Here is a 13911-nt window from a genome sequence, read left to right on the forward strand (position 1 = left end):
AACAATTGTTCAACTCCGTCATTAGATATAAACTACCCTTCGTTCATTGCATTTTTCAATGCTAATGATTCAATGTCGGGCGTACAAGCAACTCAAGAGTTCAAGAGGACGGTGACCAATGTAGGAAAGGGGCAGTCGACATACGTTGCAAGCGTGACAGCAATGAAAGGATTTGAAGTTGGAGTGGTTCCAAACAAATTGGTTTTCGGGAGGGAAGGTGAGAAGCTGAGCTTTAAAATGAGTATAAGAGGTCGAAGACTGATGGAAGAGACGGAGGCTTTTGGTTACCTGACTTGGGTGGACAGTGAAGGCCAACATGTGGTGAGAAGCCCCATTGTAGCCACAAGACTCAGCTCGGATGTAGTTATGTCATCGTCACGCAACCACTAGCTAGAATAGTATGTGATTCGACCCCAATACTTCCCTCTGCAAAAATAAGACTCATTTCACATAGGATCATGCTAACTTTGATGAAATCATGCAGACTATTGGCAAGGGTTTGTGGAATTGTTAGTTATAATTTAGTCATATGAATGTATCTTTGGAATCGACATGAACATTATTTATGTAATGTCGAAACATAGAATATGAAGATGCAAAATGTAAAAGTACATTACTATATTAGCGAACTTGTTAAAAATAAACGAAATTCACTTGACATTATGCAGAAGTTGTCGTCATCCCCAACGCTGTCAGCCGGCCCGCCGGTGAATGAAGTCGACAAAACAGAGTATTTGAAAAGCCAAAGGACCCAAACACCATGAATGTCGTCGTTGTTCATGACAGGCAGGGCCAGATTATGACTTGGTAACCAATAATCCAATATACAACTGGTAACACGCAGGACATAGTTTAGCTTTTTTATAAATTGATCCATTATGATTAGCTTTTATATTGTAGTTTTTCGGATTTTAGTCTCTCCATCCATGCATATCATGTTAGAAAACTATAACTAACTAGGAGGAAGATATGCTTTCGCATTCAGTCATGACATGATCATTTATATATCCATACATAGTTGACAGTTGGAATAGTTTTATGAATTATGATCGATCAAAGATTCCGGATTAGAAGAAGGTTGGACTTCAAATGTTAGATCGTACTTAAAGAAACTTCAAAGTACTAACAAAAAACTTCTCTAAATAAATGCATATAGTTTACTGAATATTTTTTTTTATAAATTATTGACAAAGATTAGGCGATATCAGCTCCTCTGTAACAGTCTGATGGGTGACAAAGCACCCACTCTACCCTGAAGGGAACTGTTACAACCGGGAACCTACCGCCCGTCCCTTATCAGAATTTTTATTCAAAATAATAAAAGAAATTACATGAAAAGAGGAATGGGGGACTAGGCCAAAATTATTCCAATTGCAAACCAAAACAACATACAAAAAGACATTGTTTCTTCTACCCATAAAAAACCAGGCAATCTTCCCATTATGAAAACCGATAATTAGGGATACCTAAATAATCTGCTTGCAAGAAACCATGAAGCTCAGTAGGAGGATTATCATACCAAGTAAATGAAGCATTTGACAACCCCAAGTTTGCCATCTTGTCAGCTACCATATTTCCTTCTCTAAAAATATGACTGCAACGGAAGTTCATTTTACATCTTCTATATATAAACTATATGTAAATGGTTTTCTATGTAAAAACAGTATACATATACCATGCGCGCGATATTAATATGTAAATGGTTTTCTAAATAATCAAAAGAAAAGTACTCGTCTATTTCTCCATAACAAGTTCAGGAGTGAGAACTCCAATTGCAAAGAGATAATATTATAGCACAAAATCAATCTTCTCGATATCGGTTTTTGCTTAAGAGTGCAAAATAATTTTACATGAATCTACCCGATGTAAATGCATCTTCCACGGCAGCTCAGCCAATTCGCCTCAGTCTCCAAGCTAACCAATTCCAAAGCAAAAACCATATAATGCATTATATGCAACACCACCATATATAATTCCATAAACCAAACCTACACACTTGCGACCACAACAGAATCAATGCAGAGAAGTTAGTAGAAATGACATACCTGTGTGGAAAGGTCAAGTACTTAGTCATGGGCACAGTGATGATGTTCCTCCTAGCATTCACAGCAGACTTCTGCACCGCTCCAATGACCTCCTTGGCCTTTCCCACACCAACACCCACATTGCCTTGCTTGTCACCCACCACCACTATAGCCCTAAAATGCGACTCCTTCCCTCCTTTCACAACCTTAGTCACCCTCCTCACTTGTACCACTCTCTCCTCAAACCCATCTCTGATCTTCTCCTTCTTCAACTTCCCAAATGCCCCCAGCTTCTTCACCTTTGCGTCCATCAATGTCGTTCCCGAGAACGGTCATGCCACTGTAGGCCGCGGCCGTAGAGCTCCTCGTAGGCCGCGGCTATTTCGTCCTCCGTCTCCAACGACTCCTCGTCGAAGGAGGGCGGCGGGACGAAGCCTTCCGGGGCCTCCGGGGGCTCGAAGATGGTCTCGTACTCGGGGTCGTTGTTGTTGAAGAAGGTGGTCTCTATCTCCGGCTGTTCGGCTGCATTGCATGTAGTGGAGGTGAATCTTGGAGAGGAAGAGAGGAAGAGAGAGATGGGTGACTTGAGTTTGGTTAGGGATGAAGTGTTTGTGGCGGTGAAAGGGTGGAGAGAGAGGCGTGGAGAGGTGTGTAGGGAGAGGGAGGAGAGGGAAGAGAGAGTTGACGAGGCTGTGGTCATGGCCATGGCTATTGGAGTAGCTTTGTGTCTTTGTGAGAGTGGAACCAGGATTGGGTTTTGGATATCGGGACAGAGAAGAAGAGGCTTCTCCCAAAGCCGATCCAAACTTGGAGGATGGATAACAATGATGATGATGCAATTATTAGTCTTCCATTCTACGCCTAGTCGTTTGTTACAAATTTTCATTATAAGTTGAGGACTCTTAAGTTTAGCACCGGTGGAGCTTTTCGTCGGTGTCGTTACCATGTTGATCGGATATGTTCTGAGATTTGGATTTGTGCCCGAATTCGCTTGCTTTTTCTCTTGGAACCAGTGCCAAGGTTGGCAACTGATGGTGCATACGGGCAGGGTGCCGCAGTTTATGCCAGCGGCAGAGATGCTTTGTGCTAAGGCTTGTGGGCATAGCTTTGTGCTAAGGCTTGTGGGCATGCTCTTTGGGCTGTCAAGGAGGGCGCATTGCCACCCACATTTGTTACTTAGTGATGAGGGTTGACATGGCCCAATAGAGGGACATTCTTGGATTTTCAGGTAAATTTATGATCCATGTCTCATCTTTTTGGGTCATTGCTTCTATTGAAATTGGTAAATATCTAACATAAGATTGTCTTTCAAGTAACTTATGAGTTATGATTAAGGAAGGGAGCTGAAATTTGCATTCTTAAACTATAATCTACAGTTTCACCTTTTAAATTTATTATATTATAGGGTCAATTACATAAAAGTCCATTTTCAGACTTTTTTTTTTTTTCATATAAGTCCACCCAAACATTTTTACTCACATAAATCCACTCAAGCCTAAATAGAGTTTTATATTAAGTATAGAAATTCAACAAAAAAATTACAGACTGTCATCAAACAAAAAAAATTAGATTATCTCTCTTTTATTTACAAGAATGCCACTAGTATACAAAGTCAACAACCACTCTTATTTAAGAAAAGTCTCTGACCGACCTCTGGCGAGGTTTCCTGCCGACCTCCGGTGAGGTTTTTGGCCGACCTCCTGCGAGGTTTCCGGCCGACCTCCGGTAAGGTTTCTGTCACACCCCGGTCCCGACATTGATGGGATTTAGGCACCTGACGTCGTTTCCGAGGTGTGAACGAGTGTTACAAAGCGGAAAGTAAACAAAAACACTAATTTCTAGGCTCTTCACTCTAGGCTCGTCGTCTACCTTTTTTCCCGGCTCGGTACAACCTAAGTATTTTTCTGCAAAAAAAATATCAAAGATGGGTGAGTGAGCATAACCATGCGCTTAGTGTAGACCAATGTAATATGCCCACAAAACCATATCATTTTACACACGCTACAAAATACGTATATCGTATACACATCACATCGTACAATCTCTTTTTATTTGATATCCTTTAATTTAGTGATTCCCATGGGAACCTAATGACTTTCAAGTCCTATACCTTATGTATGTGTGGGATTCCTCAGCATTTGAAACTGCATTGTTGATTTGCAGTATGGTAAACACTAACAAAGAGATCATAGGGTGGAAACCCATCTTTCTAGCTATGGCACAGTAAATGAATATGGAAGTACAGTAACAAGGGTTTATTTATAAAGAAATGATATTGAGTACTGTATAAAATCATGATGGATAATCCTATGCGGCTTCTTTTAATTGTTGACTGATATGTTCAAAGTCCATACATGTTCAATTGATATAGTTTCTGCCGGTCGATTTTCTCTATGTCAATCTTTTTTTTTTTTTTGGTTCTGAAAGATGAGTGAGAGAGGAATGACCCCCTAACACTCTTATGTATTAAAAAGAAAAAAAGAAACATCAAGAGAGGGGGATTAGACCAAAACCTCTCATAACAAAATAACAACGAAACAAAACTATGAAAACCGAAATTGGGGAAGACCCATAAGGTCACTACTATAATATGACAAAATAAAAGGAGGAGGTGAATCCCACCAAACCAGCTGTGTTAATGACGTACCGTGATTAGCCAGAGCATCTGCAACCTTATTCCCTTCACGAAAAATATGAGAAGATTGAAAGGTCATATTCGATATGTCAATCTCTTGAGTACGAGGGATGTTGGATGTTGTTTGCATCAGGCTAAGCCCGGTCATTTCTCTTCTGGAGAAATTGGACTGGTCTCCTTGTCTGATCCTTTAGTCTGGTTTTCTCTCTGCCTACTATGTTGTGCTTTTGTTTTCTTGTGGTAAGTTTTCTATGCAGGCCATGTACTAGAACTTACAACCAACCTCTGCATAGGCTGCATGTTTTTGCTGGTAGTTACTTGTGTTCGAGTCTTCATCTGCAGCAATTGCAGCTCAAACCTGAAAATTGTTATACTGAACTGGCTGACATAACTCTTAATATGATCAGAAGAAGAAAATAAGTCTTGATATACATGGTACAAACTTAGAGGGGTATATTGTATAGTGTATACTTGATAGGTGCATAATTATACATTATTTGTATCAAAATTCCCTATACTTTATTTGTTCGTTTTGTGTGTTTTCTAGTTATTTACTTTGTTTATTTGTTTTCTAGGTGTTCCGAAGCAAATAAGAAGAAAAGAAGGAAAAGAGAGTGTGAAAGACAAAATTCGGAAATCTGCCTACGCAAGTTAGCCAACTTTGACGGAGAACTGAGGGTAGCTCGAGAAGAACCAGATGATAATTCTTATATCAAAGGAAAGCTACGGATGTCAGCTTTCCAAATCATTTTACAGTTCGTGAATCACATGTTCCTAGAAGAAGTTATGGTCAATTTAGTACTAGAAGGTCAATCTGCGTGCGAATCTGACTCTTGACAGGAATTTGTGTTTTGAGGTCCAAATCACACCGGAAAGCCCATGGACGAGTTTGCACTTCATATTACAACTTATAACCTTGATGTGAAGCTGATTTGGAAGAATTAAATGAGTTGGCATACCCATTGGTTCTATAGATGTGCACCAATCAGAATGTCCAAGGAAACCTAAATCAAGATGGATTGGTTGAAGGAAGCAATATAAAAGCCATGTGCTATCAACTTTTGTGGCTTCTTCTTTTCCCCTTCTCCTCTTCTTCAGCCGATCTCTTCTCCTCCTTCCCAATCTGTTGTGTTATCTTTTGATTATGTTTATTTAGTTTCTCTTAGTTAGGGGCTGCTTGAAGCCCTAGACATGAACAACAAGATGATTTTTTAGTTTCTTTTAATTCAAGATGAGACTTTGTTTACTATTTTTTCGTTGATAAATTCTTTTCATGTTTGCTTTGAGCGCACGCTTAGTATACATGTTAGGGTTCTATAGCTTTGATTGTTTGATGCCAGTGTCAATATCGGACTCCTCAAACTATCTAGAGAAGCAATTGTTAGCTTTTGCTAGCAAGTAAACTAAGTCCTAGGTTTAGCAAGGCGCTAAGTTTATTGTGATGCCTTGTGATGTCTCAAACCTTTTTAGAACGTAATGATCTCCACACGTTTAATCTAATAAGCGTACCTTTAGGTTGCATTGCTTGAGAATAGTTTAGGTGTAGAGCACTTCCTGCCTAGCGTATGAAATAAGAAAGGGTAATAGGTTGTGTTTCAAACGTACCGAGCCAACCTGAGCATCTTCATCTAGATTAATTGAACTATAATTGAACAAATTGTCTTGTGTGTGTGATTGTCAGGGTCGATTACATCTTCCCTAGCTAATTTTATTTTATTGTTTTCCAAAACCAAAACCAAAACTAGTTTTTGTCACTTTCTGTCCTCCGTTTTCCAGTATTTATTTGACATAGAAAACGAACTCCGATTCATCTGAAATTTGTATGTGAGTCCGTCTATCTGTCTAGTTCAAGTTTGTAAATTTTCGTATTTTTATGACTTGTTTAGGTTAGTCAACTAATTAGGTTTTCGACTGCTAGTCGCTAGGATCAGTAGTCACTTTTGTGACATCTTTTGAGTAGTTAGATTCATTCAGTCCTCTGCGGGAATGACCATTATTTGCCCATACTATAAACGACAATCTAGTAGTGAATAAGGAAAATAAATTGGTTTATAAATAACCGATCAATACTCTGCTTTCTTTTTTATCATCATGACTCGCTTGCCTCTGGTATATGAACTAGATGTAAAAACCGCATTGCAATCTTTTGATTGTTTTGGAAGCCATAAGAATTACTTTTTCAATCGAACTTCACTTTTCTGGTCAAGCACTGGCAGCGAAAGCTCTTCTCCAGTTCAAAAGCATTATTTAGCAAATAGCCAAATACTCTACTGCATTTAGTGAGCCCTCTTCGTTTCTATCCATCGACTTCAGTGATCTTTAGATGCGACAACAAACATGAGTAACTTGAATTGGACACTATAACCTTGATCTTTAGTTGGCTGGTTATGTAGCTAGTCATCCGACACTATAACCTTGATCAAATTTCTGAGACTTGAAACAAAAAATCCAAAGGGGAAGCTTAAGGAAATGAGTCATGAGGAACTTGAATTGGAGAAGTGTATTGTTCAAGATCCTTCTCTCCATCTAGTTGAAATGAGTAAGAGGTATCATTTGAGTTTGCTAGATTGCTTTGCAAGTCACTTCACCACATCAGTGATAGAATACTGCAACTCCTAAGTTGAAGTTCAAGTTGGAAGGTTGTGAATTGTGATGGAGAATTCTCTTCACATATTTGAAAAAAAAATTATAGATGGTAGTATAAAGTAGTAATAGACAAAGTAGAATAGCAAGAGAATCATCATCTTATTCTATTGATAGGAGCCTTATATAGAATTACACAATACAATATGGTAAAATATGAATACATAGATCCAGTCTAACTACATATCCTATTGGACATAAAGGCCAAAGCACACATAAAGAATATATAGAAAGATACAGAATATCCTAGAACACTCCCCCTTGTGCCGCGCGCTGATATGCCGATGGTGCTGATCTGTTTCCTCGTAAAAAACCTCGTAAAGTCACAAAAACCTTGTGGGAGAAAAACTAAACCTTGATCATAGGAGAAAAAGAGTACAACGCACCCTTCACATTTGATAGTGATATGTATGTATGTGCTAGACTCCCCCTGAAGTTCGCACCTCCCCCTGATCTTTACATCAATCATAGGGCTCTTCTTGATTCTTACTAATCACGGAAATTTCAACAACTTAGCATGTCAATGCTCTTTAACATGTCTTCAAATGTGACATTAGGCAATAATTAACTAAATCATGCCGTATTGTCCTCAAATGATCTTTTACACTTAGATCTTGAGGAGAAGGCCGTTTGTGAACTCAAGACATAAGTTCGTGCAGGAAATTAGATTTCCGCGTAGCATGACCTTCAGTTACTAGAACAGCCGTAACTTCCTCTAGGAAATACATATGAACAAACCGTAAATGGTTTTGGAAACTAGACTCATAGAGCTTTCCAACCGTATATTACACACGTTCCGGTTCGTCAGGAGCTATTCACAAAGTCCAGTCGAAGTTGACTGTTTTGCCAAAATCAGATTCTCGGACAGATTCGTCCTACTTTACGAAAATGACCATAACAAATTGAATATGATAGGTATGATCAAATGGTTGGTGTCCCTGGAAAGTAGACACATAGACCTTTCCAATGGTACCAATTTCACCATTTTCCAATGAGTGAGATTTCTTGTAGGTCCCGTGGAAGTTGACCTGTGAAACTTGGCAAATTCTGATTTTGCTATTGATGTGTCTTTCTTATGTAGGGATAAAATAAGCCTCAACCTTTCATACCATTAAGTATTGAAAAAGGAGTTACTGCCATTACATTGGTGTTGCGTGGGCGCATCCTACACTTAGCTTTACAACTTTTCATAGCGAATGAGATGTCAAATCTTTCGTATTGTGTTGAGTACATTGATGCGTCTTATTGTACTTAGATGGGAACTCCATCTCTTAACACATATTTGTCATCTTGCTTTAGACAAAACAACGAATCTCTCTTTAGAGCAAAGACCTTGACTAATAATAGGAGTATATGTAGGTCTCACTAGTTATAAAGTGCCTAAGCCGATTGATGGAAAATTATCATCAATACAGTCATCGAGTGCCTTATCGAGACTGTGTCTTCCCAAGATTTTTTTCTTCGGATGTTGATACATATTGGCATCTCTTGATCCATCAAGAGTCCATGTAAATCCGGAATGAACACGCAAAGGCCTAATTCACCATATCCTTTCCAAATCAAGTAGAGTCCATTTGCATTTCAATACATTTAGCAAACGCGTGCTCCTGTGGTCTGGAGCCACTTGATTCAGATGAATGAAGTCCGTTTAAGACTTTTATGTATATCTCTGATCCCATAGAGATGTTATTATGACCACATTCATAGGCTGCATGTTCAGTTATTCGGAAACTACCAAACTGACAAAGTAGTGGAGTGCAATGACATCCATTACGAGAACATATCTCATCGTAGTCGATCCCAGTGCGTGTTAGTGAGAGACTTTGCGCCATAAGGTGAGTCTAAACTCTTGTTCTCACTACGCTATCTAACAAAGACATAGTTGATAGGGTTTAGCTTGCGGTGTCGGCATCACCTACCCAAGGAACTATCTCTTTGTTAATGCTTGATCACATCTTTTCATTAGGCCAATCAACTAAGTTGATATCCATCAACGAAGGGTGGTTCGATAATAGACTCATTATCCCACGTCCTCATGTACACTAGTGTAATACTTGTAGAGATCTCTATATGGATTGGATTTGACATTGAGGCGTCCCCCAACGATAATCACAATTCAGACTTCATGAGACAGATTTGAGTATCACTGATCAATGGATCAAGTTGTGCCAAGCTCGCTTTCTTCCTAGTGTGAGAAAGTATCGAACCTAAGGGCCTCCCTCCTTTTGGGGAGCCACATGGACTTGTGACACCAATTTTGCCACTATATGGCGTCACTATATCACCATCCATGGTGATGGCGTCAAGACCAACACCTTTTGGTCGCACCATGTCTTTTTGTACGACATCAATCCTTGCAGACATATTTGCAGCATCTCGTCACTTTAACACTTTAAGCATTTGGGATCAAGATGAGACTTAGTGGGGACAAACCACGACAATTCACGTCGTTCCACTTGAACACTTGTGTTCTTATCTCCCCCTAACGGCGGGAATATTGTCTCATCAAAGTGACCATCCGCAATATAGCGGTAAAAGAGATCGCCTGACAAGGTTTCTACATATGCGGATTATAGGTGGAGGTTCACATCCAACCTAAATATTTATTCATCTCAAATGATCCATCATTGTACGCAGTGGCAATGCGATTTGGCACCTAGAAATAACATTTAGCCGAGCTCAAGGATTGGAGATCCGTTTCAATCTTGTTTGAGCTCAAGGATTGCAATCCTGGTACACAGTCACGTGTTGTAGTACAAAAATATTCAATAATGGTCGGTCGTAGAAGAATAGTAAAGCTGCATGCAAATATTGTATAGCCCCAAGACGCAATAGAAAGATTGGTGCGCATCAATAATGTTCGAGCGACAAGCTAAACTTGCTTGGTCGTAGCCTCGGTGAGACCGTATTGAGTGTGAACATGGGGTACATGACACTTCAACTTACATTCCGATAAACTTCTTTAAAGAATGGGTAGTGAGCCCGTAGAAGGATAAGCAGCATAAGCAGTAGATAATAGTGTAACACGTGACCAGTGTGTTAACACTTCAACCAACACCATAAAACATAAAAAGGTGTCCGCAAGTTGGTTGTATCTATCTACATAGTTTGATGTAAGAATGTAATATTCACTTTTGTGTCATTTAGCATAGGAGGGTCTCACTCCTAATTTAGCTAAAAACTAGACATTCAAACGAGCAATGAGCATTGCATGGGGCCAATGCGACATCGAGGGAAGACCGGTGCACCTCAATTGCTTGAGGAATTGACTACACGGCCTCCGGGAAGTTGGAGCCGTGTTCGGGTGACGTCAATGTCCCCCGGGTCACCACCATGCTTCATGGTGATGCTAGATCCCGAATGTCTTCGTTTTGAGCGGAAGAATGGATGTCCATGAGAATTTCTCAAAATTTAGACTATTATGTCTCTTCCAGGATGACCGATTTAGTCAAATCAAAGCCTATATGAGTCGGTGTCCCAAATATCATGTTTGGCGACAACATGTGATTCGATATTCGAAGCATAGTGACATACAATCCACTAGACTGACTCATAAATTTCTCTAAGATGCATTTCAGTCCGCATTTATAAGAAGGTATACACAAAAGAATTCTTGTTCATTCTCACAATGTGTTTTCAAATGAAAACTATTAGCAGGAATATCTTTAAAGCTCAATATGGTTCAGTTGCCTCTCAATGTATAGAGAGCATCTGTGACGTTGATCATAGTGCCATGAGGCATCAAGATTCAAGCTAAACCGCGTCCCTGAATGACCGGTATGATTTAATCATTGTAGTCACAGAAGATTTACAAGGCACAAAATCCAAAAATAGTTGCCGGTTCCTTAGAATGTTGTAGATAGTTCCACTATCTGTGAGGCACTCAATGTCTCTATAAGACAGATCTACAAAAATGGAGTAGATAAAAGAGTAAATAGTTCCACTTAAACCATTTAGAATGATTGAAAGAAGCTACGAAAAGCTGCAATCCCGAGAGTGCATAAAAATTTCCGCGCAGAATGACCTTTGCGCACTAAAACAGCCATAACTTCTTCGTTAAAATAGATATGGATGAACCGCGAAAATTTCTGAAAACTAGACTCATAGAGATTTCCAATGATATAAAGCTCACTGTCTGGTTCATCCGGAGCTGTTCACAAAGCTCAAACGAAGTTGACTGTCTAGAAGGGACAGATTGCTGTTTTTCGTAGAATTGGCATGTGCAAAGCTGTGAAGCTTGCAGGTGGCGTGTAGGCTTTTGCCTTAGCCAAAAGTGACGTGTGTACGATCAAAACCAAGTCATTTCGGTCGTTCTAAGGTCGTAAACTCCATGACTAGTTAGCAAAAACTCCCTGACATGAACATAAACTAACTCAGAGGACCTAGAAGATTCGATCATGATGATAATTTTCCGGTTTTGATAAGTCTTCAACGTCGTTTGCAAGACGGCAATTGGTTTAATAGCGTAGGGGGATCCAAAATCAAAAGCTTTCGGTAACTCCAAATCAGTATGACCAGACATGTCCGTGGAGGGTCGGTAGTGCGAGGCACACTTGAAACCACTATGTCCTTAATTTCGGACAATTCTAAAACATCACACTGAGCTTGGATGAGCCTAGTTGAACAATTGATGATGGAAAATCCGCTATAGGGTAGAAAACTTAACTTAACCGGAAACACATGGGCGATCCTCATTAAGGATGCGGTGCCATGAGTCACCTTCAAAGGAAGGGACCAAAATCGGCACAATATGCCATGTTTCTAAGGACGATGTAAGAATGTACATCTTGTTTGTAAATCAATACAAACCATAAGAGGAGAATAGTTTCATAACTTCGAAAAAATTCTTAAGGCATTCATTATTGCTAATGTGAGTACATCGAGGTCTCAAATAAACGAAGGCTTATTACATATAGCTTGGAAAGAAAATCAATGTCTAGCCAATGATGTCAAAGTCAGGGGTAGCTAGAGCAGGATCCGAATCTTTGAAATTCGCGATCATGAGGATGACGTTCTTGTCCTCATATTGATTTTCCGTACCTTTTTGTATGCATTCACAATTTGAAGGAGCTTGATAATCTTGAACCCGTGATCCAAAGATCCACAACGGTTGTATTGTCATGAGCTGACGTGATTAGTTTTGACAAATATAATTGGTGTCTAGACCGGGAGGGCCGGCGGCACCTCCCCCTCTTTTCTAGACATCGGCACGGTGTTTTCTACCGTTGCCATGACCCATATTGTTGTCCCCACATTAGGGGATAATCCCAAATACGTTTATCGCATTAGCATATATACAATTCTCGTTTGTATGATCAAAATCAAGTCTCGTTGGTAATTCCAAACCAACTTGGAGGACCTAGAAAACTTGATGATGATTGAATCCGCTAAAGATTATGGATCATGATGCCACAAAAGATCATCGAAAATATGTAGTCAATTAAGGTGGTAAGCAATCCACTTGACTAATAACTCAACAAGTAGAGTTATATGAACGTTTCGAGAAACGCTCCATGAGTGCATTCCACAGTACTTTGTGGTCATTACTTTTTGCACAGATTGTCATTGAAGGCTTTTGTCGATGTGGCGCTTCAAAGAGTTTGAGCGCATGAGATGTGAAATCTCGGCATCTAGGCTTGTTAGCCTGGGGGTCAAAACATGTGGTTTAATTCTTTCCAATAAAAGGTTCCACAGATACCAAGCGAAGATTCACCTTAGGCATCGAGTACATCAAAACTCAAAGGAGCAGAATGTTACATTGCTCTTGCATACAAAGCCAAGCTGTTATGAGACTCAATAGAGGTCACAAACAATGCTTTTAATGGTTTGTCCTTCAGATTGATCATACACAATCCGGAAAAGCCGCGAATTGATCAAACACAATTCGAAAAAGGCCTCGGATTGATCAAACAAAATTCGGTGATAGGTCGGGGTTGATCGTACACAACCCGAACAAGAAAACAAGAGTGATCAAACACACTCTTGACCCGCGAATAAAATTCCAGGATTTTTGGTACCTGCAAATATACCGACCCAAGCATAGAATGGAGTAGAAGAAGGGGAGAAACCACTTTATCTCCCCCGAGGTTATTGAACTTGGAAGAGTTTTAGGGTTGTAAAATAAACATACCGTAAACACTTGGATGCTTGATCGGATGAAAAGAAAGCAGCGGAGTGGACGGCCGGGAAGCGACGGCGGCGGCGGCCGAGGCAGGGTCGAGAACCTCCGGTTTTGGTTTTTAGGGTTTGGAAAAAAAAAGGTGGGCTATTAGTTCTAGGATTAGAACAAAGTGCATAATAACGTGATGGAGTATAAAGTGTATAGACAAAGAGATAGCAAGAGAATCATCATCTTATTTATTGATAGGAGCCCTTTATATAGGGAATTACACAATACCAATATGGTAAGGATATGAATATATAGATCTAGTCTAACTACATATCCTATTGGCATAAAACCAAGACACACATAAAGAATATCTAGAAAGATACAGAATATCCTAGAACAAATTATACTTTCTTGGGTTTTTTTTTGTAGAAATTTTATTAACACATTCACAAATGCTAGATACATATCTCTTTTTTTATACAAATTATAGAAGACTTTGT

At 39.6% G+C, this 13911-nt stretch overlaps 1 pseudogene; it reads right to left on the minus strand.

Moving 5' to 3' along the window:
* Positions 1 to 1856: 1856 nt before the first annotated feature.
* LOC101313772 lies at positions 1857 to 2730 on the minus strand (annotated as a pseudogene).
* Positions 2731 to 13911: the final 11181 nt, after the last annotated feature.

The sequence above is a fragment of the Fragaria vesca genome, linkage group LG2 (assembly GCF_000184155.1).
Source record: "Fragaria vesca subsp. vesca linkage group LG2, FraVesHawaii_1.0, whole genome shotgun sequence".
NCBI classification, from domain to species: Eukaryota; Viridiplantae; Streptophyta; class Magnoliopsida; order Rosales; family Rosaceae; genus Fragaria; species Fragaria vesca.